We start from the raw sequence: 26,383 nt of genomic DNA, 5'->3' as shown, positions 1-26,383 counted from the left end.
ATCCGGGACATAAAAACACATAAGGGGGGACCCTTATATCCGGGACATAAAAACACATAAGGGGGGACCCTTATATCCAAGACATAAAAACACATAAGGGGGGACCCTTATATCCGGAACATAAAAACACATAAAGGGGGACCCTTATATCCGAGACATAAAAACACATAAGGGGGGACCCTTATATCCAAGACATAAAAACACATAAGGGGGGACCCTTATATCCGGGTCATAAAAACACATAAGGTGGGGCCCTTATATCCGAGACATAAAACACATAAGGGGGGACCCTTATATCCGGAACATAAAAACACATAAGGGGGGACCCTTATATCCGGGACATAAAAACACATAAGGGGGACCCTTATATCCGGAACATAAAAACACATAAGGGGGGACCCTTATATCCGAGACATAAAAACACATAAGGGGGGACCCTTATATCCGAGACATAAAAACACATAAGGGGGGACCCTTATATCCGGAACATAAAAACACGTAAGGGGGGACCCTTATATCTGGAACATAAAAACACATAAGGGGGGACCCTTATATCTGGGACATAAAAACACATAAGTGGGGACCCTTATATCCGGAACATAAAAACACATAAGGGGGGACCCTTATATCCGGGACATAAAAACACATAAGGGGGGACCCTTATATCCGGGACATAAAAACACATAAGGGGGGACCCTTATATCCGGAACATAAAAACACATAAGGGGGGACCCTTATATCCGGGACATGAAAACACATAAGGGGGGACCCTTATATCCGGGACATGAAAACATGTAAGGGGGGACCCTTATATCCGGGACATAAAAACACATAAGGGGGGACCCTTATATCCGGAACATAAAAACACATAAGGGGGGACCCTTATATCCGAGACATAAAAACACATAAGGGCGGACCCTTATATCTGGAACATAAAAACACATAAGGGGGGACCCTTATATCCGGAACATAAAAACACATAATGAACAGACCCTTATATCCGGGACATAAAAACGCATAAGGGGGGACCCTTATATCCGGGACATAAAAACATGTAAGGGGGGACCCTTATATCCGGGACATAAAAACACATAAGGGGGGACCCTTATATCCGGGACATAAAAACACATAAGGGGGGACCCTTATATCCGGAAGATGAAACTTATAAGAGGGCCGCTTATATTTGGGACATGAAACACATAATGGGCAGACCCTTATATCCGGGACATAAAAACACATAAGGGGGGACCCTTATATCCGGGACATAAAAACACATAAGGGGGGACCCTTATATCCGGGACATAAAAACACATAAGGGGGACCCTTATATCCGGGACATGAAAACACATAAGGGGGGACCCTTATATCTGGAACATAAAAACACATAAGGGGGAACCCTTATATCCGAGACATAAAAACACATAAGGGCGGACCCTTATATCTGGAACATAAAAACACATAAGGGGGGACCCTTATATCCAGAACATAAAAACACATTATGAACAGACCCTTATATCCGGGACATAAAAACACATAACAGGGGACCCTTATATCCGGGACATAAAAACACATAAGGGGGGACCCTTATATCCGGGACATAAAAACACATAAGGGGGGACCCTTATATCCGGGACATAAAAACACATAAGGGGGGACCCTTATATCCGGAACATGAAACTTATAAGAGGGCCGCTTATATTTGGGACATTAAACACATAATGGGCAGACCCTTATATCCGGGACATAAAAACACATAAGGGGGACCCTTATATCCGGGACATAAAAACACATAAGGGGGGACCCTTATATCCGGGACATAAAAACACATAAGGGGGACCCTTATATCCGGGACATAAAAACATGTAAGGGGGGACCCTTATATCCGGGACATAAAAACACATAAGGGGGGACCCTTATATCCGGGACATAAAAACACATAAGGGGGGACCCTTATATCCGAGACATAAAAACACATAAGGGGGGACCCTTATATCCGGAACATGAAACTTATAAGGGGGCCCCTTATATTTGGGACATGAAACACATAATGGGCAGACCCTTATATCCGGGATATAAAAACACATAACGGGGGACCCTTATATCCGGGACATAAAAAAACATAAGGGGGACCCTTATATCCGGGACATAAAAACATAAGGGGGACCCTTATATCCGGGACATAAAAACACATAAGGGGGGACCCTTATATCCGGGACATAAAAACACATAAGGGGGGACCCTTATATCCGGGACATAAAAACACATAAGGGGGGACCCTTATATCCAAGACATAAAAACACATAAGATGGGGACCCTTATATCCGGAACATAAAAACACATAAAGGGGGACCCTTATATCCGAGACATAAAAACACATAAGGGGGGACCCTTATATCCAAGACATAAAAACACATAAGGGGGGACCCTTATATCCAAGACATAAAAACACATAAAGGGGGCCCTTATTTCCGAGACATAAAAACACATAAGGGGCGACCCTTATATCCGGGACATAAAAACACATAAGGGGGACCCTTATATCCGGAACATAAAAACACATAAGGGGGGACCCTTATATCCGAGACATAAAAACACATAAGGGGGGACCCTTATATCCGGGAAATAAAAACACATAAGGGGGGACCCTTATATCCGGGACATAAAAACATAAGGGGGACCCTTATATCCGGGACATAAAAACACATAAGGGGGGACCCTTATATCCGGGACATAAAAACACATAAGGGGGGACCCTTATATCCGGGACATAAAAACACATAAGGGGGGACCCTTATATCCAAGACATAAAAACACATAAGATGGGGACCCTTATATCCGGAACATAAAAACACATAAAGGGGGACCCTTATATCCGAGACATAAAAACACATAAGGGGGGACCCTTATATCCAAGACATAAAAACACATAAGGGGGGACCCTTATATCCAAGACATAAAAACACATAAAGGGGGCCCTTATTTCCGAGACATAAAAACACATAAGGGGCGACCCTTATATCCGGGACATAAAAACACATAAGGGGGACCCTTATATCCGGAACATAAAAACACATAAGGGGGGACCCTTATATCCGAGACATAAAAACACATAAGGGGGGACCCTTATATCCGGGAAATAAAAACACATAAGGGGGGACCCTTATATCCGGGACATAAAAACATAAGGGGGACCCTTATATCCGGGACATAAAAACACATAAGGGGGGACCCTTATATCCGGGACATAAAAACACATAAGGGGGGACCCTTATATCCGGGACATAAAAACACATAAGGGGGGACCCTTATATCCAAGACATAAAAACACATAAGATGGGGACCCTTATATCCGGAACATAAAAACACATAAAGGGGGACCCTTATATCCGAGACATAAAAACACATAAGGGGGGACCCTTATATCCAAGACATAAAAACACATAAAGGGGGCCCTTATTTCCGAGACATAAAAACACATAAGGGGCGACCCTTATATCCGGGACATAAAAACACATAAGGGGGACCCTTATATCCGGGACATAAAAACACATAAGGGGGGACCCTTATATCGGGACATGAAACACATAATGGGCGACCCTTATATTCGGGAAATGAAACAGATAATGGGCAGACCCTTATATCCAGGACATAAAACACATAAGGGGGGGACCCTTATATCCGGGACATAAAAACACATAAGGGGGGACCCTTATATCCAGGATATAAAAACACATAAGGGGGAGCCTTATATCCGGGACATAAAAACACATAGGGGGGGACCCTTATATCCGATACATAAAAACACATAAGGGGGGACCCTTATATCCGGAACATAAAAACACATAAGGGGGGACCTTTATATCCGGAACATAAAAACACGTAAGGGGGGACCCTTATATCCGGGACATAAAAACACATAAGGGGGGACCCTTATATCTGGGACATAAAAACACATAAGGGGGGACCCTTATATCCGGAACATAAAAACACATAAGGGGGGACCCTAATATCCGGAACATGAAACACATAATGGGCGACCCTTATATTTAGGACATGAAACACAGAATGGGCAGACCCTTATATCCGGGACATAAATCACATAAGGGGGGACCTTTATATCCGGAACATAAAAACACATAAGGGGGACCCTTATATCCGGGACATAAAAACACATAAGGGGGAACCCTTATATCCAGAACATGAAACTTATAAGGGGGCCCCTTATTTTTGGGACATGAAACACATAATGGGCAGACCCTTATATCCGGGACATAAAAACACATAAGGGGGGACCCTTATATCTGGAACATAAAAACACATAAGGGGGGATACTTATATCCGAGACATAAAAACACATAAGGGCGGACCCTTATATCTGGAACATAAAAACAAATAAGGGGGGACCCTTATATCCGGAACATAAAAACACATAAGGGGGACCCTTATATCCGAGACAAAAACACATAAGTGGGGACCCTTATATCCGGAACATAAAAACACATAAGGGGGGACCCTTATATCCGGGACATAAAAACACATAGGGGGGACCCTTATATCCAAGACATAAAAACACATAAGGGGGGACCCTTATATCCGGGACATAAAAACACATAAGGGGGACCCTTATATCCGAGACATAAAAACACATAAGGGGGGACCCTTATATCCGGAACATAAAAACACATAAGGGGGGACCCTTATATCCGGGACATGAAAACACATAAGGGGGGACCCTTATATCCGGGACATGAAAACATGTAAGGGGGGACCCTTATATCCGGGACATAAAAACACATAAGGGGGGACCCTTATATCCGGGACATAAAAACACATAAGGGGGGACCCTTATATCTGGAACATAAAAACACATAAGGGGGGACCCTTATATCCGAGACATAAAAACACATAAGGGCGGACCCTTATATCTGGAACATAAAAACACATAAGGGGGGACCCTTATATCCGGAACATAAAAACACATAATGAACAGACCCTTATATCCGGGACATAAAAACACATAAGGGGGGACCCTTATATCCGGGACATAAAAACACATAAGGGGGGACCCTTATATCCGGGACATAAAAACATGTAAGGGGGGACCCTTATATCCGGGACATAAAAACACATAAGGGGGGACCCTTATATCCGGGACATAAAAACACATAAGGGGGGACCCTTATATCCGGGACATAAAAACACATAAGGGGGGACCCTTATATCCGGAACATGAAACTTATAAGAGGGCCGCTTATATTTGGGACATGAAACACATAATGGGCAGACCCTTATATCCGGGACATAAAAACACATAAGGGGGGACCCTTATATCCGGGACATAAAAACACATAAGGGGGGACCCTTATAACCGGGACATAAAAACACATAAGGGGGGACCCTTATATCCGGGACATAAAAACACATAAGGGGGGACCCTTATATCCGGGACATAAAAACACATAAGGGGGGACCCTTATATCCAAGACATAAAAACACATAAGGGGGGACCCTTATATCCGGAACATAAAAACACATAAAGGGGGACCCTTATATCCGAGACATAAAAACACATAAGGGGGGACCCTTATATCCAAGACATAAAAACACATAAGGGGGGACCCTTATATCCGGGTCATAAAAACACATAAGGTGGGGCCCTTATATCCGAGACATAAAACACATAAGGGGGGACCCTTATATCCGGAACATAAAAACACATAAGGGGGGACCCTTATATCCGGGACATAAAAACACATAAGGGGGACCCTTATATCCGGAACATAAAAACACATAAGGGGGGACCCTTATATCCGAGACATAAAAACACATAAGGGGGGACCCTTATATCCGGGACATAAAAACACATAAGGGGGGTCCCTTATATCCGGAACATAAAAACACATAAGGGGGGACCCTTATATCCGGAACATAAAAACACGTAAGGGGGGACCCTTATATCTGGAACATAAAAACACATAAGGGGGGACCCTTATATCTGGGACATAAAAACACATAAGTGGGGACCCTTATATCCGGAACATAAAAACACATAAGGGGGGACCCTTATATCCGGGACATAAAAACACATAAGGGGGGACCCTTATATCCGGGACATAAAAACACATAAGGGGGGACCCTTATATCCGGAACATAAAAACACATAAGGGGGGACCCTTATATCCGGGACATGAAAACACATAAGGGGGGACCCTTATATCCGGGACATGAAAACATGTAAGGGGGGACCCTTATATCCGGGACATAAAAACACATAAGGGGGGACCCTTATATCCGGAACATAAAAACACATAAGGGGGGACCCTTATATCCGAGACATAAAAACACATAAGGGCGGACCCTTATATCTGGAACATAAAAACACATAAGGGGGGACCCTTATATCCGGAACATAAAAACACATAATGAACAGACCCTTATATCCGGGACATAAAAACGCATAAGGGGGGACCCTTATATCCGGGACATAAAAACATGTAAGGGGGGACCCTTATATCCGGGACATAAAAACACATAAGGGGGGACCCTTATATCCGGGACATAAAAACACATAAGGGGGGACCCTTATATCCGGAAGATGAAACTTATAAGAGGGCCGCTTATATTTGGGACATGAAACACATAATGGGCAGACCCTTATATCCGGGACATAAAAACACATAAGGGGGGACCCTTATATCCGGGACATAAAAACACATAAGGGGGGACCCTTATATCCGGGACATAAAAACACATAAGGGGGACCCTTATATCCGGGACATGAAAACATGTAAGGGGGGACCCTTATATCCGGGACATAAAAACACATAAGGGGGGACCCTTATATCTGGAACATAAAAACACATAAGGGGGAACCCTTATATCCGAGACATAAAAACACATAAGGGCGGACCCTTATATCTGGAACATAAAAACACATAAGGGGGGACCCTTATATCCAGAACATAAAAACACATTATGAACAGACCCTTATATCCGGGACATAAAAACACATAAGGGGGGACCCTTATATCCGGGACATAAAAACACATAAGGGGGGACCCTTATATCCGGGACATAAAAACACATAAGGGGGGACCCTTATATCCGGGACATAAAAACACATAAGGGGGGACCCTTATATCCGGAACATGAAACTTATAAGAGGGCCGCTTATATTTGGGACATTAAACACATAATGGGCAGACCCTTATATCCGGGACATAAAAACACATAAGGGGGACCCTTATATCCGGGACATAAAAACACATAAGGGGGGACCCTTATATCCGGGACATAAAAACACATAAGGGGGACCCTTATATCCGGGACATAAAAACATGTAAGGGGGGACCCTTATATCCGGGACATAAAAACACATAAGGGGGGACCCTTATATCCGGGACATAAAAACACATAAGGGGGGACCCTTATATCCGAGACATAAAAACACATAAGGGGGGACCCTTATATCCGGAACATGAAACTTATAAGGGGGCCCCTTATATTTGGGACATGAAACACATAATGGGCAGACCCTTATATCCGGGATATAAAAACACATAACGGGGGACCCTTATATCCGGGACATAAAAAAACATAAGGGGGGACCCTTATATCCGGGACATAAAAACATAAGGGGGACCCTTATATCCGGGACATAAAAACACATAAGGGGGGACCCTTATATCCGGGACATAAAAACACATAAGGGGGGACCCTTATATCCAAGACATAAAAACACATAAGATGGGGACCCTTATATCCAGAACATAAAAACACATAAAGGGGGACCCTTATATCCGAGACATAAAAACACATAAGGGGGGACCCTTATATCCAAGACATAAAAACACATAAGGGGGGACCCTTATATCCAAGACATAAAAACACATAAAGGGGGCCCTTATTTCCGAGACATAAAAACACATAAGGGGCGACCCTTATATCCGGAACATAAAAACACATAAGGGGGACCCTTATATCCGGAACATAAAAACACATAAGGGGGGACCCTTATATCCGAGACATAAAAACACATAAGGGGGGACCCTTATATCCGGGACATAAAAACACATAAGGGGGGTCCCTTATATCCGGAACATAAAAACACATAAGGGGGGACCCTTATATCCGGAACATAAAAACACGTAAGGGGGGACCCTTATATCTGGAACATAAAAACACATAAGGGGGGACCCTTATATCTGGGACATAAAAACACATAAGGGGGGACCCTTATATCCGGAACATAAAAACACATAAGGGGGGACCCTTATATCCGGGACATAAAAACACATAAGGGGGGACCCTTATATCCGGGACATAAAAACACATAGGGGGGACCCTTATATCCAACACATAAAAACACATAAGGGGGGACCCTTATATCCGGGACATAAAAACACATAAGGGGGACCCTTATATCCGAGACATAAAAACACATAAGGGGGGACCCTTATATCCGGAACATAAAAACACATAAGGGGGGACCCTTATATCCGGGACATGAAAACACATAAGGGGGGACCCTTATATCCGGGACATGAAAACACATAAGGGGGGACCCTTATATCCGGAACATAAAAACACATAAGGGGTGACCCTTATATCCGAGACATAAAAACACATAAGGGCGGACCCTTATATCCGGAACATAAAAACACATAAGGGGGGACCCTTACACCTGGGACATAAAAACACATAAGGGGGACCCTTATATCCGGGACATAAAAACATGTAAGGGGGGAACCTTATATCCGGGACATAAAAACACATAATGAACAGACCCTTATATCCGGGACATAAAAACACATAAGGGTGGACCCTTATATCCGGGACATAAAAACATGTAAGGGGGGACCCTTATATCCGGGACATAAAAACATAAGGGGGGATCCTTATATCCGGGACATAAAAAGACATAAGGGGTGGCCTTATATCAGGGACATAAAAACACATAAGGGGGGACCCTTATATCCGAGACATAAAAACACATAAGGGGGGACCCTTATATCCGGAACATGAAACTTATAGGGGGGCCCCTTATATTTGGGACATGAAACACATAATGGGCAGACCCGTATATCCGGGACATAAAAACACATAAGGGGGGAGCCTTATATCCGGGACATAAAAACACATAAGGGGGGACCCTTATATCCGAGACATAAAAACACATAAGGGGGGACCCTTATATCCGGAACATAAAAACACGTAAGGGGGGACCCTTATATCCGGAACATAAAAACACATAAGGGGGGACCCTTATATCTGGGACATAAAAACACATAGAGGGGGACCCTTATATCCGGAACATAAAAACACATAAGGGGAGACCCTTATATCCGGGACATAAAAACACATAAGGGGGGAGCCTTATATCCGGGACATAAAAACACATAAGGGGGGCCCCTTATATCCGGGACATAAAAACACATAACGGGGGACCCTTATATCCGAGACATAAAAACACATAAGGGGGGACCCTTATATCCAAGACATAAAAACACATAACGGGGGACCCTTATATCCGGGTCATAAAAACACATAAGGGGGGACCCTTATATCCGACACATAAAAACACATAAGGGGGGACCCTTATATCCGGGACATAAAAACACATAAGGGGGACCCTTATATCCGGAACATAAAAACACGTAAGGGGGGACCCTTATATCCGGGACATAAAAACACATAAGGGGGGACCCTATATCCGGGACATAAAAACACATAAGGGGGGACCCTTATATCCGGAACATAAAAACACATAAGGGGGGACCCTTATATCCGAGACATAAAAACACATAAGGGGGACCCTTATATCCGAGACATAAAACTTATAAGGGGGCCCCTTATATCCGGAACATAAAAACACGTAAGGGGGGACCCTTATATCCGGGACATAAAAACACGTAAGGGGGGACCCTTATATCTGGAACATAAAAACACATAAGGGGGGACCCTTATATCCGGAACATAAAAACACATAAGGGGGGACCCTTATATCCGGGAAATAAAAACACATAAGGGGGGACCCTTATATCCGGGACATAAAAACATGTAAGGGGGGACCCTTATATCCGGGACATCAAAACACATAAGGGGGGACCCTTATATCCGGGACATAAAAACATGTAAGAGGGGACCCTTATATCCGGGACATAAAAACACATAAGCGGGGGCCCTTATATCCGGGACATAAAAACACATAAGGGGGGACCCTTATATCCGGGACATAAAAACATGTAAGGGGGGACCCTTATATCCGGGACATCAAAACACATAAGGGGGGAGCCTTATATCCGGGACATAAAAACACATAAGGGGGGCCCCTTATATCCGGGACATAAAAACACATAACGGGGGACCCTTATATCCGAGACATAAAAACACATAAGGGGGGACCCTTATATCCAAGACATAAAAACACGTAACGGGGGACCCTTATATCCGGGACATAAAAACACATAAGGGGGACCCTTATATCCGGAACATAAAAACACGTAAGGGGGGACCCTTATATCCGGGACATAAAAACACATAAGGGGGGACCCTATATCCGGGACATAAAAACACATAAGGGGGACCCTTATATCCGGAACATAAAAACACATAAGGGGGGACCCTTATATCCGAGACATAAAAACACATAAGGGGGACCCTTATATCCGAGACATAAAACGTATAAGGGGGCCCCTTATATCCGGAACATAAAAACACGTAAGGGGGGACCCTTATATCCGAGACATAAAACGTATAAGGGGGCCCCTTATATCCGGAACATAAAAACACATAAGGGGGGACCCTTATATCCGGAACATAAAAACACATAAGGGGGGACCCTTATATCCGGGAAATAAAAACACATAAGGGGGGACCCTTATATCCGGGACATAAAAACATGTAAGGGGGGACCCTTATATCCGGGACATCAAAACACATAAGGGGGGACCCTTATATCCGGGACATAAAAACACATAAGGCGGGACCCTTATATCCGGAACATAAAAACACATAATGGGCAGACCCTTATATCTGGAACATAAAAACACATAAGGGGGGACCCTTATATCCGAGACATAAAAACACATAAGGGCAGACCCTTATATCTGGAACATAAAAACAAATAAGGGGGGACCCTTATATCCGGAACATAAAAACACATAAGGGGGACCCTTATATCCGAGACAAAAACACATAAGTATGGACCCTTATATCCGGAACATAAAAACACATAAGGGGGGACCCTTATATCCGGGACATAAAAACACATAAGGGGGGACCCTTATATCCGGGACATAAAAACACATAAGGGGGACCCTTATATCCGGGACATAAAAACATGTAAGGGGGGACCCTTATATCCGGGACATAAAAACACATAAGGGGGGACCCTTATATCCGAGACATAAAAACACATAAGGGGGGACCCTTATATCCGGAACATGAAACTTATAAGGGGGCCCCTTATATTTGGGACATGAAACACATAATGGGCAGACCCTTATATCAGGGATATAAAAACACATAAGGGGGGACCCTTATATCCGGGACATAAAAAAAACATAAGGGGGGACCCTTATATCCGGGACATAAAAACATATAAGGGGGACCCTTATATCCGGTAAATAAAAACACATAAGGGGGGACCCTTATATCCGGGACATAAAAAAACATAAGGGGGGACCCTTATATCCGGGACATAAAAACACATAAAGGGGGACCCTTATATCCTGGACATAAAAACACATAAGGGGGGACCCTTATATCCGGGACATAAAAACACATAAGGGGGGACCCTTATATCCGGGACATAAAAACACATAAGGGGGACCCTTATATCCGGGACATAAAAACACATAAGGGGGGGACCCTTATATCCAAGACATAAAAACACATAAGGGGGGACCCTTATATCCGGGTCATAAAAACACATAAGGGGGGGCCCTTATATCCGAGACATAAAAACACATAAGGGGGGACCCTTATATCCGGAACATAAAAACACATAAGGGGGGACCCTTATATCCGGGACATAAAAACACATAAGGGGGGACCCTTATATCCGGGACATAAAAACACATAAGGGGGGTCCCTTATATCCGGAACATAAAAACACATAAGGGGGGACCCTTATATCCGGAACATAAAAACACGTAAGGGGGGACCCTTCTATCTGGAACATAAAAACACATAAGGGGGGACCCTTATATCTGGGACATAAAAACACATAAGGGGGGACCCTTATATCCGGAACATGAAACACATAATGGGCGACCCTTATATTTGGGACATGAAACATATAATGGGCAGACCCTTATATCCGGGACATAAAACACATAAGGGGGGACCCTTATATCCGGGACATAAAAACACATAAGGGGGGACCCTTATATCCGGGACATGAAACAATGGGCAGACCCTTATATTTGGAACATGAAACACATAATGGGCAGACCCTTATATCCGGGACATAAAAACACATAAGGGGGGACCCTTATATCCGATACATAAAAACACATAAGGGGGGACCCTTATATCCGGAACATAAAAACACATAAAGGGGGACCTTTATATCCGGAACATAAAAACACGTAAGGGGGGACCCTTATATCCGGGACATAAAAACACATAAGGGGGGACCCTTATATCTGGGACATAAAAACACATAAGGGGGGACCCTTATATCTGGGACATAAAAACACATAAGGGGGGACCCTTATATCCGGAACATGAAACATAATGGGCGACCCTTATATTGAGGACATGAAACACAGAATGGGCAGACCCTTATATCCGGGACATAAAAACACATAAGAGGGGACCCTTATATCCGGGAAATAAAAACACATAAGGGGGGACCCTTATATCCAAGACATAAAAACACATAAGGGGGGACCCTTATATCCGGAACATAAAAACACATAAGGGGGGACCCTTATATCCGGGACATGAAAACACATAAGGGGGGACCCTTATATCCGGGACATGAAAACATGTAAGGGGGGACCCTTATATCCGGGACATAAAAACACATAAGGGGGACCCTTATATCTGGAACATAAAAACACATAAGGGGGGACACTTATATCCGAGACCTAAAAACACATAAGGGCGGACCCTTATATCTGGAACATAAAAACACATAAGGGGGGACCCTTATATCCGGAACATAAAAACACATAATGAACAGACCCTTATATCCGGGACATAAAAACACATAAGGGGGGACCCTTATATCCGGGACATAAAAACATGTAAGGGGGGACCCTTATATCCGGGACATAAAAACACATAAGGGGGGACCCTTATATCCGGGACATGAAAACATGTAAGGGGGGACCCTTATATCCGAGACATAAAAACACATAAGGGCGGACCCTTATATCTGGAACATAAAAACACATAATGGGCAGACCCTTATATCCGGGACATAAAAACACATAAGGGGGGACCCTTATATCCGGGACATAAAAACACATAAGGGGGGACCCTTATATCCGGGACATAAAAACATGTAAGGGGGGACCCTTATATCCGGGACATAAAAACACATAAGGGGGGACCCTTATATCCGAGATATAAAAACACATAAGGGGGGACCCTTATATCCGTAACATGAAACTTATAAGGGGGACCCTTATATTTGGGACATGAAACACATAATGGGCAGACCCTTATATCCGGGACATAAAAACACATAAGGGGGAGCCTTATATCCGGGACATAAAAACACATAAGGGGGACCCTTATATCCGGGACATAAAAACACATAAGGGGGGACCCTTATATCCGGGATATAAAAACACATAACGGGGGAACTCTTATATCCGGAACATAAAAACACATAAGGGGGGACCCTTATATCCAAGACATAAAAACACATAAGGGGGGACCCTTATATCCGGAACATAAAAACACGTAAGGGGGACCCTTATATCCGGGACATAAAAACACATAAGGGGGGACCCTTATATCCGGGACATAAAAACACATAAGGGGGGACCCTTATATCCAAGACATAAAAACACATAAGGGGGGACCCTTATATCCGGAACATAAAAACACATAAGGGGGGACCCTTATATCCGGAACATAAAAACACGTAAGGGGGGACCCTTATATCTGGAACATAAAAACACGTAAGGGGGGACCCTTATATCTGGAACATAAAAACACATAAGGGGGGATCCTTATATCTGGGACATAAAAACACATAAGGGGGGACCCTTATATCCGGAACATGAAACACATAATGGGCGACCCTTATATTTGGGACATGAAACATAATGGGCAGACCCTTATATCCGGGACATAAAACACATAAGGGGGGAGCCTTATATCCGTGACGTTAAAACACAAAAGGGGGGACCCTTATGTCCGGGACATAAAAACACATAACGGGGGACCCTTATATCCGGAACATAAAAACACATAAGGGGGGACCCTTATATCCGAGACATAAAAACACATAAGGGGGGACCCTTATATCCGGGACATAAAAACACATAAGGGGGGACCCTTATATCCAAGACATAAAAACACATAAGGGGGGACCCTTATATCCGGAACATAAAAACACATAAGGGGGGACCCTTATATCCGGGACATGAAAACATGTAAGGGGGGACCCTTATATCCGGGACATAAAAACACATAAGGGGGGACCCTTATATCTGGAACATAAAAACACATAAGGGGGGACCCTTATATCCGAGACCTAAAAACACATAAGGGCGGACCCTTATATCTGGAACATAAAAACACATAAGGGGGGACCCTTATATCCGGAACATAAAAACACATAATGAACAGACCCTTATATCCGGGACATAAAATCACATAAGGGGGGACCCTTATATCCGGGACATAAAAACATGTAAGGGGGGACCCTTATATCCGGGACATAAAAACACATAAGGGGGGACCCTTATATCCGGGACATGAAAACATGTAAGGGGGGACCCTTATATCCGAGACATAAAAACACATAAGGGCGGACCCTTATATCTGGAACATAAAAACACATAATGGGCAGACCCTTATATCCGGGACATAAAAACACATAAGGGGGGACCCTTATATCCGGGACATAAAAACACATAAGGGGGGACCCTTATGTCCGGGACATAAAAACACATAACGGGGGACCCTTATATCCGGGACATAAAAACACATAAGGGGGAACCCTTATATCCGGAATATGAAACTTATAAGGGGGCCCCTTATATTTGGGACATGAAACACTTAATGGGCAGACCCTTATATCCGGGACATAAAAACACATAAGGGGGGACCCTTATATCCGGGACATAAAAACACATAAGGGGGGACCCTTATATCCGGGACATAAAAACACATAAGAGGGGACCCTTATATCCGGGACATAAAAACACATAAGGGGGGACCCTTATATCCGGGACATAAAAACATGTAAGGGGGGACCCTTATATCCGGGACATAAAAACACATAAGGGGGGACCCTTATATCCGAGACATAAAAACACATAAGGGGGGACCCTTATATCCGTAACATGAAACTTATAAGGGGGACCCTTATATTTGGGACATGAAACACATAATGGGCAGACCCTTATATCCGGGACATAAAAACACATAAGGGGGAGCCTTATATCCGGGACATAAAAACACATAAGGGGGACCCTTATATCCGGGACATAAAAACACATAAGGGGGGACCCTTATATCCGGGACATAAAAACACATAACGGGGAACTCTTATATCCGGAACATAAAAACACATAAGGGGGGACCCTTATATCCAAGACATAAAAACACATAAGGGGGGACCCTTATATCCGGAACATAAAAACACGTAAGGGGGACCCTTATATCCGGGACATAAAAACACATAAGGGGGGACCCTTATATCCGGGACATAAAAACACATAAGGGGGGACCCTTATATCCAAGACATAAAAACACATAAGGGGGGACCCTTATATCCGGAACATAAAAACACATAAGGGGGGACCCTTATATCCGGAACATAAAAACACGTAAGGGGGGACCCTTATATCTGGAACATAAAAACACGTAAGGGGGGACCCTTATATCTGGAACATAAAAACACATAAGGGGGGATCCTTATATCTGGGACATAAAAACACATAAGGGGGGACCCTTATATCCGGAACATGAAACACATAATGGGCGACCCTTATATTTGGGACATGAAACATAATGGGCAGACCCTTATATCCGGGACATAAAACACATAAGGGGGGAGCCTTATATCCGTGACGTTAAAACACAAAAGGGGGGACCCTTATGTCCGGGACATAAAAACACATAACGGGGGACCCTTATATCCGGAACATAAAAACACATAAGGGGGGACCCTTATATCCGAGACATAAAAACACATAAGGGGGGACCCTTATATCCGGGACATAAAAACACATAAGGGGGGGACCCTTATATCCGGAACATAACACATAAGGGGGGACCCTTATATCTGGGACATAAAAACACATAAGGGGGGGCCCTTATATCCAGAACATGAAACACATAATGGGCGACCCTTATATTTAGAACATGAAACACAAAATGGGCAGACCCTTATATCCGGGACATAAAACACATAAGGGGGAACCCTTATATCCGGAACATAAAAACACATAAGGGGGGACCCTTATATCCAAGACATAAAAACACATAAGGGGGGACCCTTATATCCGGGACATAAAAACACATAAGGGGGGACCCTTATATCCGGGACATAAAAACACATAAGGGGGGACCCTTATATCCGAGACATAAAAACACATAAGGGGGGACCCTTATATCCGGAACATGAAACTTATAAGGGGGCCCCTTATATTTGGGACATGAAACACATAATGGGCAGACCCTTATATCCGGGACATAAAAACACATAAGGGGGGACCCTTATATCCGGGACATAAAAACACATAACGGGTGACTCTTATATCCGGAACATAAAAACACATAAGGGGGGACCCTTATATCCAAGACATAAAAACACATAAGGGGGGACCCTTATATCCGGAACATAAAAACACGTAAGGGGGACCCTTATATCCGGGACATAAAAACACATAAGGGGGGACCCTTATATCCGGGACATAAAAACACATAAGGGGGGACCCTTATATCCAAGACATAAAAACACATAAGGGGGGACCCTTATATCCGGAACATAAAAACACATAAGGGGGACCCTTATATCCGGAACATAAAAACACGTAAGGGGGGACCCTTATATCTGGAACATAAAAACACGTAAGGGGGGACCCTTATATCTGGAACATAAAAACACATAAGGGGGGATCCTTATATCTGGGACATAAAAACACATAAGGGGGGACCCTTATATCCGGAACATGAAACACATAATGGGCGACCCTTATATTTGGGAAATGAAACATATAATGGGCAGACCCTTATATCCGGGACATGAAAACACGTAAGGGGGGACCCTTATATCCGGGACATAAAAACACAAAAGGGGGGACCCTTATGTCCGGGACATAAAAACACATAACGGGGGACCCTTATATCCGGAACATAAAAACACATAAGGGGGGACCCTTATATCCGAGACATAAAAACACATAAGGGGGGACCCTTATATCCGGGACATAAAAACACATAAGGGGGGGACCCTTATATCCGGAACATAACACATAAGGGGGGACACTTATATCTGGGACATAAAAACACATAAGGGGGGGCCCTTATATCCAGAACATGGAACACATAATGGGCGACCCTTATATTTAGAACATGAAACACAAAATGGGCAGACCCTTATATCCGGGACATAAAACACATAAGGGGGAACCCTTATATCCGGAACATAAAAACACATAAGGGGGGACCCTTATATCCAAGACATAAAAACACATAGAGGGGGACCCTTATATCCGGAACATAAGAACACATAAGGGGGGACCCTTATATCCGGGACATAAAAACACATAAGGGGGGACCCTTATACCCGGGACAAAAAAAAAACACATAAAGGGGGACCCTTATATCCGGGACATAAAAACATGTAAGGGTGGACCCTTATATCCGGGACATAAAAACACATACGTGGGGACCCTTATATCCGGGACATAAAAACACATAAGGGGGGACCCTTATATCCGGGACATAAAAACACATAAGGGGGACCCTTATATCCGGGACATAAAAACACATAAGGGGGGACCCTTATATCCGGGACATAAAAACACATAAGGGGGGACCCTTATATCCGGGACATAAAAACACATAAGGGGGGACCCTTATATCCGGGACATAAAAACACATAAGGGGGGACCCTTATATCCGGAACAAAAAAACACATAAGGGGGGACCCTTATATCCGGGACATAAAACACATAAGGGGGACCCTTATATCCGAGACATAAAAACCACATAAGTGGGGACCCTTATATCCGGGACATAAAAACACATAAGGGGGACCCTTATATCCGGGACATAAAAACACATAAGGGGGGACCCTTATATCCGGGACATAAAAACACATAGAGGGGGACCCTTATATCCGGGACATAAAAACACATAAGGGGGACCCTTATATCCGAGACATAAAAACACATAAGTGGGGACCCTTATATCCGGGACATAAAAACACATAAGGGGGGACCCTTATATCTGGGACATAAAAACACATAAGGGGGGACCCTTATATCCGGGACATAAAAACACATAAGGGGGGACCCTTATATCCGGAACATAAAAACACATAAGGGGGACCCTTATATCCGAGACATGAAACTTATAAGGGGGCCCCTTATATTTGGGACATGAAACACATAATGGGCAGACCCTTATATCCGGGACATAAAAACACATAAGGGGGGACCCTTATATCCGGGACAAAAAAAAAAACACATAAAGGGGGACCCTTATATCCGGGACATAAAAACACATAAGGGGGATCCTTATATCCGGGACATAAAAACACATAAGGGGGGCCTTATATCCGAGACATAAAAACACATAAGGGGGGACCCTTATATCCGGAACATGAAACTTATAAGGGGGCCCCTTATATTTGGGACATGAAACACATAATGGGCAGACCCTTATATCCGGGACATAAAAACACATAAGGGGGGAGCCTTATTTCCGGGACATAAAAACACATAAGGGGGACCCTTATATCCAAGACATAAAAACACATAAGGGGGACCCTTATATCCGGGTCATAAAAACACATAAGGGGGGACCCTTATATCCGAGACATAAAAACACATAAGGGGGGAGCCTTATATCCGGGACATAAAAACACATAAGGGGGGACCCTAATATCCAGAACATAAAAACACATAAGGGGGGACCCTTATATCCGGAACATAAAAACACGTAAGGGGGGACCCTTATATCTGGAACATAAAAACACATAAGGGGGGACCCTTATATCCGGGACATAAAAACACATAAGGGGGGACCCTTATATCCGGAACATAAAAACACATAAGGGGGACCCTTATATCCGAGACATGAAACTTATAAGGGGGCCCCTTATATTTGGGACATGAAACACAATGGGCAGACCCTTATATCCGGGACATAAAAACACATAAGGGGGGAGCCTTATATCCGGGACATAAAAACACATAAGGGGGGACCCTTATATCCGGGACATAAAAACACATAAGGGGGGACCCTTATATCCGGGACATAAAAACATGTAAGGGGGGACCCTTATATCCGGGACAAAAAAAACACATAAAGGGGGACCCTTATATCCAGGACAAAAAAACACATAAGGGGGGACCCTTATATATTCGGAACATAAAAACATGTAAGGGGGGACCCTTATATCCGGGACATAAAAACATGTAAGGGTGGACCCTTATATCCGGGACATAAAAACACATAAGGGGGAATCCTTATACTCGGGACATAAAAACACATAAGGGGGGATCCTTATATCCGGGACATAAAAACACATAAGGGGGGACCCTTATATCCGGGACATAAAAACACATAAGGGGGGCCCCTTATATCCGGAACATGAAACACATAAGGGGGACCCTTATATCTGGGACATAACACATAAGGGGGGACCCTTATATCCGGGACATAAAAACACATAAGGGGGGACCCTTATATCCGGAACATAAAAACACATAAGGGGGGACCCTTATATCCGGAACATAAAAACACATAAGGGGGGACCCTTATATTCGGGACATAAATACACATAACAGGGATCCTTATATCCGGGATATAAAAACACATAAGGGGGGACCCTTATATAAGGAACATGAAACTTATAAGGGGGCCCCTTATATTTGGGACATGAAACACATAATGGGCAGACCCTTATATCCGGGACATAAAAACACATAAGGGGGGACCCTTATATCCGGGACATAAAAACACATAACGGGGGACCCTTATATCCGGAACATAAAAACACATAAGGGGGTACCCTTATATCCGGAACATAAAAACACAAAAGGGGGGACCCTTATATCCGGGACATAAAAACACATAACGGGGGATCCTTATATTCGGGACATAAAAACACATAAGGGGGGACCCTTATATCCGGGACATAAAAACACATAACGGGGGACCCTTATATCCGGAACATAAAAACACATAAGGGGTGACCCTTATATCCGGGACATGAAAACACATAAGGGGGACCCTTATATCCGGGACATGAAAACATGTAAGGGGGGACCCTTATATCCGGGACATAAAAACACATAAGGGCGTACCCTTATATCTGGAACATAAAAACACATAAGGGGGGACCCTTATATCCGGAACATAAAAACACATAATGGGCAGACCCTTATATCCGGGACATAAAAACACATAAGGGGGGACCCTTATATCCGGGACATAAAAACACATAAGGGGGGACCCTTATATCCGGGACATAAAAACACATAAGGGGGGACCCTTATGTCCGGGACATAAAAACACATAACGGGGGACCCTTATATCCGGAACATAAAAACACATAAGGGGGGACCCTTATATCCGGGACATAAAAACACATAGGGGGGACCCTTATATCCAAGACATAAAAACACATAAGGGGGGACCCTTATATCCGGGACATAAAAACACATAAGGGGGACCCTTATATCCGAGACATAAAAACACATAAGGGGGGACCCTTATATCCGGAACATAAAAACACATAAGGGGGGACCCTTATATCCGGGACATGAAAACACATAAGGGGGGACCCTTATATCCGGGACATGAAAACATGTAAGGGGGGACCCTTATATTCGGGAACATAAAAACACATAAGGGGGGACCCTTATATCCGAGACATAAAAACACATAAGGGCGGACCCTTATATCTGGAACATAAAAACACATAAGGGGGGACCCTTATATCCGGAACATAAAAACACATAATGAACAGACCCTTATATCCGGGACATAAAAACACATAAGGGGGGACCCTTATATCCGGGACATAAAAACACATAAGGGGGGACCCTTATATCCGGGACATAAAAACATGTAAGGGGAGACCCTTATATCCGGGACATAAAAACACATAAGGGTGGACCCTTATATCCGGGACATAAAAAAACATAAGGGGGGACCCTTATATCCGGGACATAAAAACACATAAGGGGGGACCCTTATATCCGGAACATGAAACTTATAAGAGGGCCGCTTATATTTGGGACATGAAACACATAATGGGCAGACCCTTAGATCCGGGACATAAAAACACATAAGGGGGGACCCTTATATCCGGGACATAAAAACACATAAGGGGGGACCCTTATAACCGGGACATAAAAACACATAAGGGGGGACCCTTATATCCGGGACATAAAAACACATAAGGGGGGACCCTTATATCCGGGACATAAAAACACATAAGGGGGGACCCTTATATCCAAGACATAAAAACACATAAGGGGGGACCCTTATATCCGGAACATAAAAACACATAAAGGGGGACCCTTATATCCGAGACATAAAAACACATAAGGGGGGACCCTTATGTGTTTTTATGACCCGGATATAAGGGTCCCCCCTTATGTGTTTTTATGTCTTGGATATAAGGGTCCCCCCTTATGTGTTTTTATGTCTCGGATATAAGGGTCCCCCCTTATGTGTTTTTATGTCTCGGATATAAGGGTCCCCCCTTATGTGTTTTTATGTTCCGGATATAAGGGTCCCCCTTATGTGTTTTTATGTCCCGGATATAAGGGTCCCCCCTTATGTGTTTTTATGTTCCGGATATAAGGGTCCCCCCTTATGTGTTTTATGTCTCGGATATAAGGGCCCCACCTTATGTGTTTTTATGACCCGGATATAAGGGTCCCCCCTTATGTGTTTTTATGTCTTGGATATAAGGTGGGGCCCTTATATCCGAGACATAAAACACATAAGGGGGGACCCTTATATCCGGAACATAAAAACACATAAGGGGGGACCCTTATATCCGGGACATAAAAACACATAAGGGGGACCCTTATATCCGGAACATAAAAACACATAAGGGGGGACCCTTATATCCGAGACATAAAAACACATAAGGGGGGACCCTTATATCCGGGACATAAAAACACATAAGGGGGGTCCCTTATATCCGGAACATAAAAACACATAAGGGGGGACCCTTATATCCGGAACATAAAAACACGTAAGGGCGGACCCTTATATCTGGAACATAAAAACACATAAGGGGGGACCCTTATATCCGGAACATAAAAACACATAATGAACAGACCCTTATATCCGGGACATAAAAACACATAAGGGGGGACCCTTATATCCGGGACATAAAAACACATAAGGGGGGACCCTTATATCCGGGACATAAAAACACATAAGGGGGGACCCTTATATCCGGGACATAAAAACACATAAGGGGGGACCCTTATATCCGGAACATGAAACTTATAAGAGGGCCGCTTATATTTGGGACATGAAACACATAATGGGCAGACCCTTAGATCCGGGACATAAAAACACATAAGGGGGGACCCTTATATCCGGGACATAAAAACACATAAGGGGGGACCCTTATAACCGGGACATAAAAACACATAAGGGGGGACCCTTATATCCGGGACATAAAAACACATAAGGGGGGACCCTTATATCCGGGACATAAAAACACATAAGGGGGGACCCTTATATCCAAGACATAAAAACACATAAGGGGGGACCCTTATATCCGGAACATAAAAACACATAAAGGGGGACCCTTATATCCGAGACATAAAAACACATAAGGGGGGACCCTTATATCCAAGACATAAAAACACATAAGGGGGGACCCTTATATCCGGATCATAAAAACACATAAGGTGGGGCCCTTATATCCGAGACATAAAACACATAAGGGGGGACCCTTATATCCGGAACATAAAAACACATAAGGGGGGACCCTTATATCCGGGACATAAAAACACATAAGGGGGACCCTTATATCCGGAACATAAAAACACATAAGGGGGGACCCTTATATCCGAGACATAAAAACACATAAGGGGGGACCCTTATATCCGGGACATAAAAACACATAAGGGGGGTCCCTTATATCCGGAACATAAAAACACATAAGGGGGGACCCTTATATCCGGAACATAAAAACACGTAAGGGGGGACCCTTATATCTGGAACATAAAAACACATAAGGGGGGACCCTTATATCCGGGACATAAAAACACATAAGTGGGGACCCTTATATCCGGAACATAAAAACACATAAGGGGGGACCCTTATATCCGGGACATAAAAACACATAAGGGGGGACTCTTATATCCGGGACATAAAAACACATAAGGGGGGACCCTTATATCCGGAACATAAAAACACATAAGGGGGGACCCTTATATCCGGGACATGAAAACACATAAGGCCGGACCCTTATATCTGGAACATAAAAACACATAAGGGGGGACCCTTATATCCGGAACATAAAAACACATAATGAACAGACCCTTATTTCCGGGACATAAAAACACATAAGGGGGGACCCTTATATCCGGGACATAAAAACATGTAAGGGGGGACCCTTATATCCGGGACATAAAAACACATAAGGGGGGACCCTTATATCCGGGACATAAAAACACATAAGGGGGGACCCTTATATCCGGAAGATGAAACTTATAAGAGGGCCGCTTATATTTGGGACATGAATTACATAAAGGGCAGACCCTTATATCCGGGACATAAAAACACATAAGGGGGGACCCTTATATCCGGGACATAAAAACACATAAGGGGGGACCCTTATATCCGGGACATAAAAACACATAAGGGGGACCCTTATATCCGGGACATGAAAACATGTAAGGGGGGACCCTTATATCCGGGACATAAAAACACATAAGGGGGGACCCTTATATCTGGAACATAAAAACACATAAGGGGGAACCCTTATATCCGAGACATAAAAACACATAAGGGCGGACCCTTATATCTGGAACATAAAAACACATAAGGGGGGACCCTTATATCCAGAACATAAAAACACATTATGAACAGACCCTTATATCCGGGACATAAAAACACATAAGGGGGGACCCTTATATCCGGGACATAAAAACACATAAGGGGGGACCCTTATATCCGGGACATAAAAACATGTAAGGGGGGACCCTTATATCCGGGACATAAAAACACATAAGGGGGGACCCTTATATCCGGGACATAAAAACACATAAGGGGGGACCCTTATATCCGGGACATAAAAACACATAAGGGGGGACCCTTATATCCGGAACATGAAACGTATAAGAGGGCCGCTTATATTTGGGACATGAAACACATAATGGGCAGACCCTTATATCCGGGACATAAAAACACATAAGGGGGACCCTTATATCCGGGACATAAAAACACATAAGGGGGGACCCTTATATCCGGGACATAAAAACACATAAGGGGGACCCTTATATCCGGGACATAAAAACATGTAAGGGGGGACCCTTATATCCGGGACATAAAAACACATAAGGGGGGACCCTTATATCCGGGACATAAAAACACATAAGGGGGGACACTTATATCCGAGACATAAAAACACATAAGGGGGGACCCTTATAACCGGGACATAAAAACACATAAGGGGGGACCCTTATATCCGGAACATGAAACTTATAAGGGGGCCCCTTATATTTGGGACATGAAACACATAATGGGCAGACCCTTATATCCGGGACATAAAAACACATAAGGGGGGACCCTTATATCCGGGACATAAAAACACATAACGGGGAACTCTTATATCCGGAACATAAAAACACATAAGGGGGGACCCTTATATCCAAGACATAAAAACACATAAGGGGGGACCCTTATATCCGGAACATAAAAACACGTAAGGGGGACCCTTATATCCGGGACATAAAAACACATAAGGGGGGACCCTTATATCCGGGACATAAAAACACATAAGGGGGGACCCTTATATCCAAGACATAAAAACACATAAGGGGGGACCCTTATATCCGGAACATAAAAACACATAAGGGGGGACCCTTATATCCGGAACATAAAAACACGTAAGGGGGGACCCTTATATCTGGAACATAAAAACACGTAAGGGGGGACCCTTATATCTGGAACATAAAAACACATAAGGGGGGATCCTTATATCTGGGACATAAAAACACATAAGGGGGGACCCTTATATCCGGAACATGAAACACATAATGGGCGACCCTTATATTTGGGACATGAAACATAATGGGCAGACCCTTATATCCGGGACATAAAACACATAAGGGGGGAGCCTTATATCCGTGACGTTAAAACACAAAAGGGGGGACCCTTATGTCCGGGACATAAAAACACATAACGGGGGACCCTTATATCCGGAACATAAAAACACATAAGGGGGGACCCTTATATCTGGAACATAAAAACACATAAGGGGGGACCCTTATATCCGAGACATAAAAACACATAAGGGCGGACCCTTATATCTGGAACATAAAAACACATAAGGGGGGACCCTTATATCCGGAACATAAAAACACATAATGAACAGACCCTTATATCCGGGACATAAAAACACATAATGGGGGACCCTTATATCCGGGACATAAAAACACATAAGGGGGGACCCTTATATCCGGGACATAAAAACATGTAAGGGGGGACCCTTATATCCGGGACCTAAAAACACATAAGGGGGGACCCTTATATCCGGGACATAAAAACACATAAGGGGGGACCCTTATATCCGGGACATAAAAACACATAAGGGGGGACCCTTATATCCGGAACATGAAACTTATAAGAGGGCCGCTTATATTTGGGACATGAAACACATAATGGGCAGACCCTTATATCCGGGACATAAAAACACATAAGGGGGACCCTTATATCCGGGACATAAAAACACATAAGGGGGGACCCTTATAACCGG

The sequence above is a fragment of the Hyperolius riggenbachi genome, chromosome 12 (assembly GCF_040937935.1).
Source record: "Hyperolius riggenbachi isolate aHypRig1 chromosome 12, aHypRig1.pri, whole genome shotgun sequence".
Lineage (NCBI taxonomy): Eukaryota > Metazoa > Chordata > Amphibia > Anura > Hyperoliidae > Hyperolius > Hyperolius riggenbachi.
Note: the sequence above shows the minus strand (reverse complement) of the source record.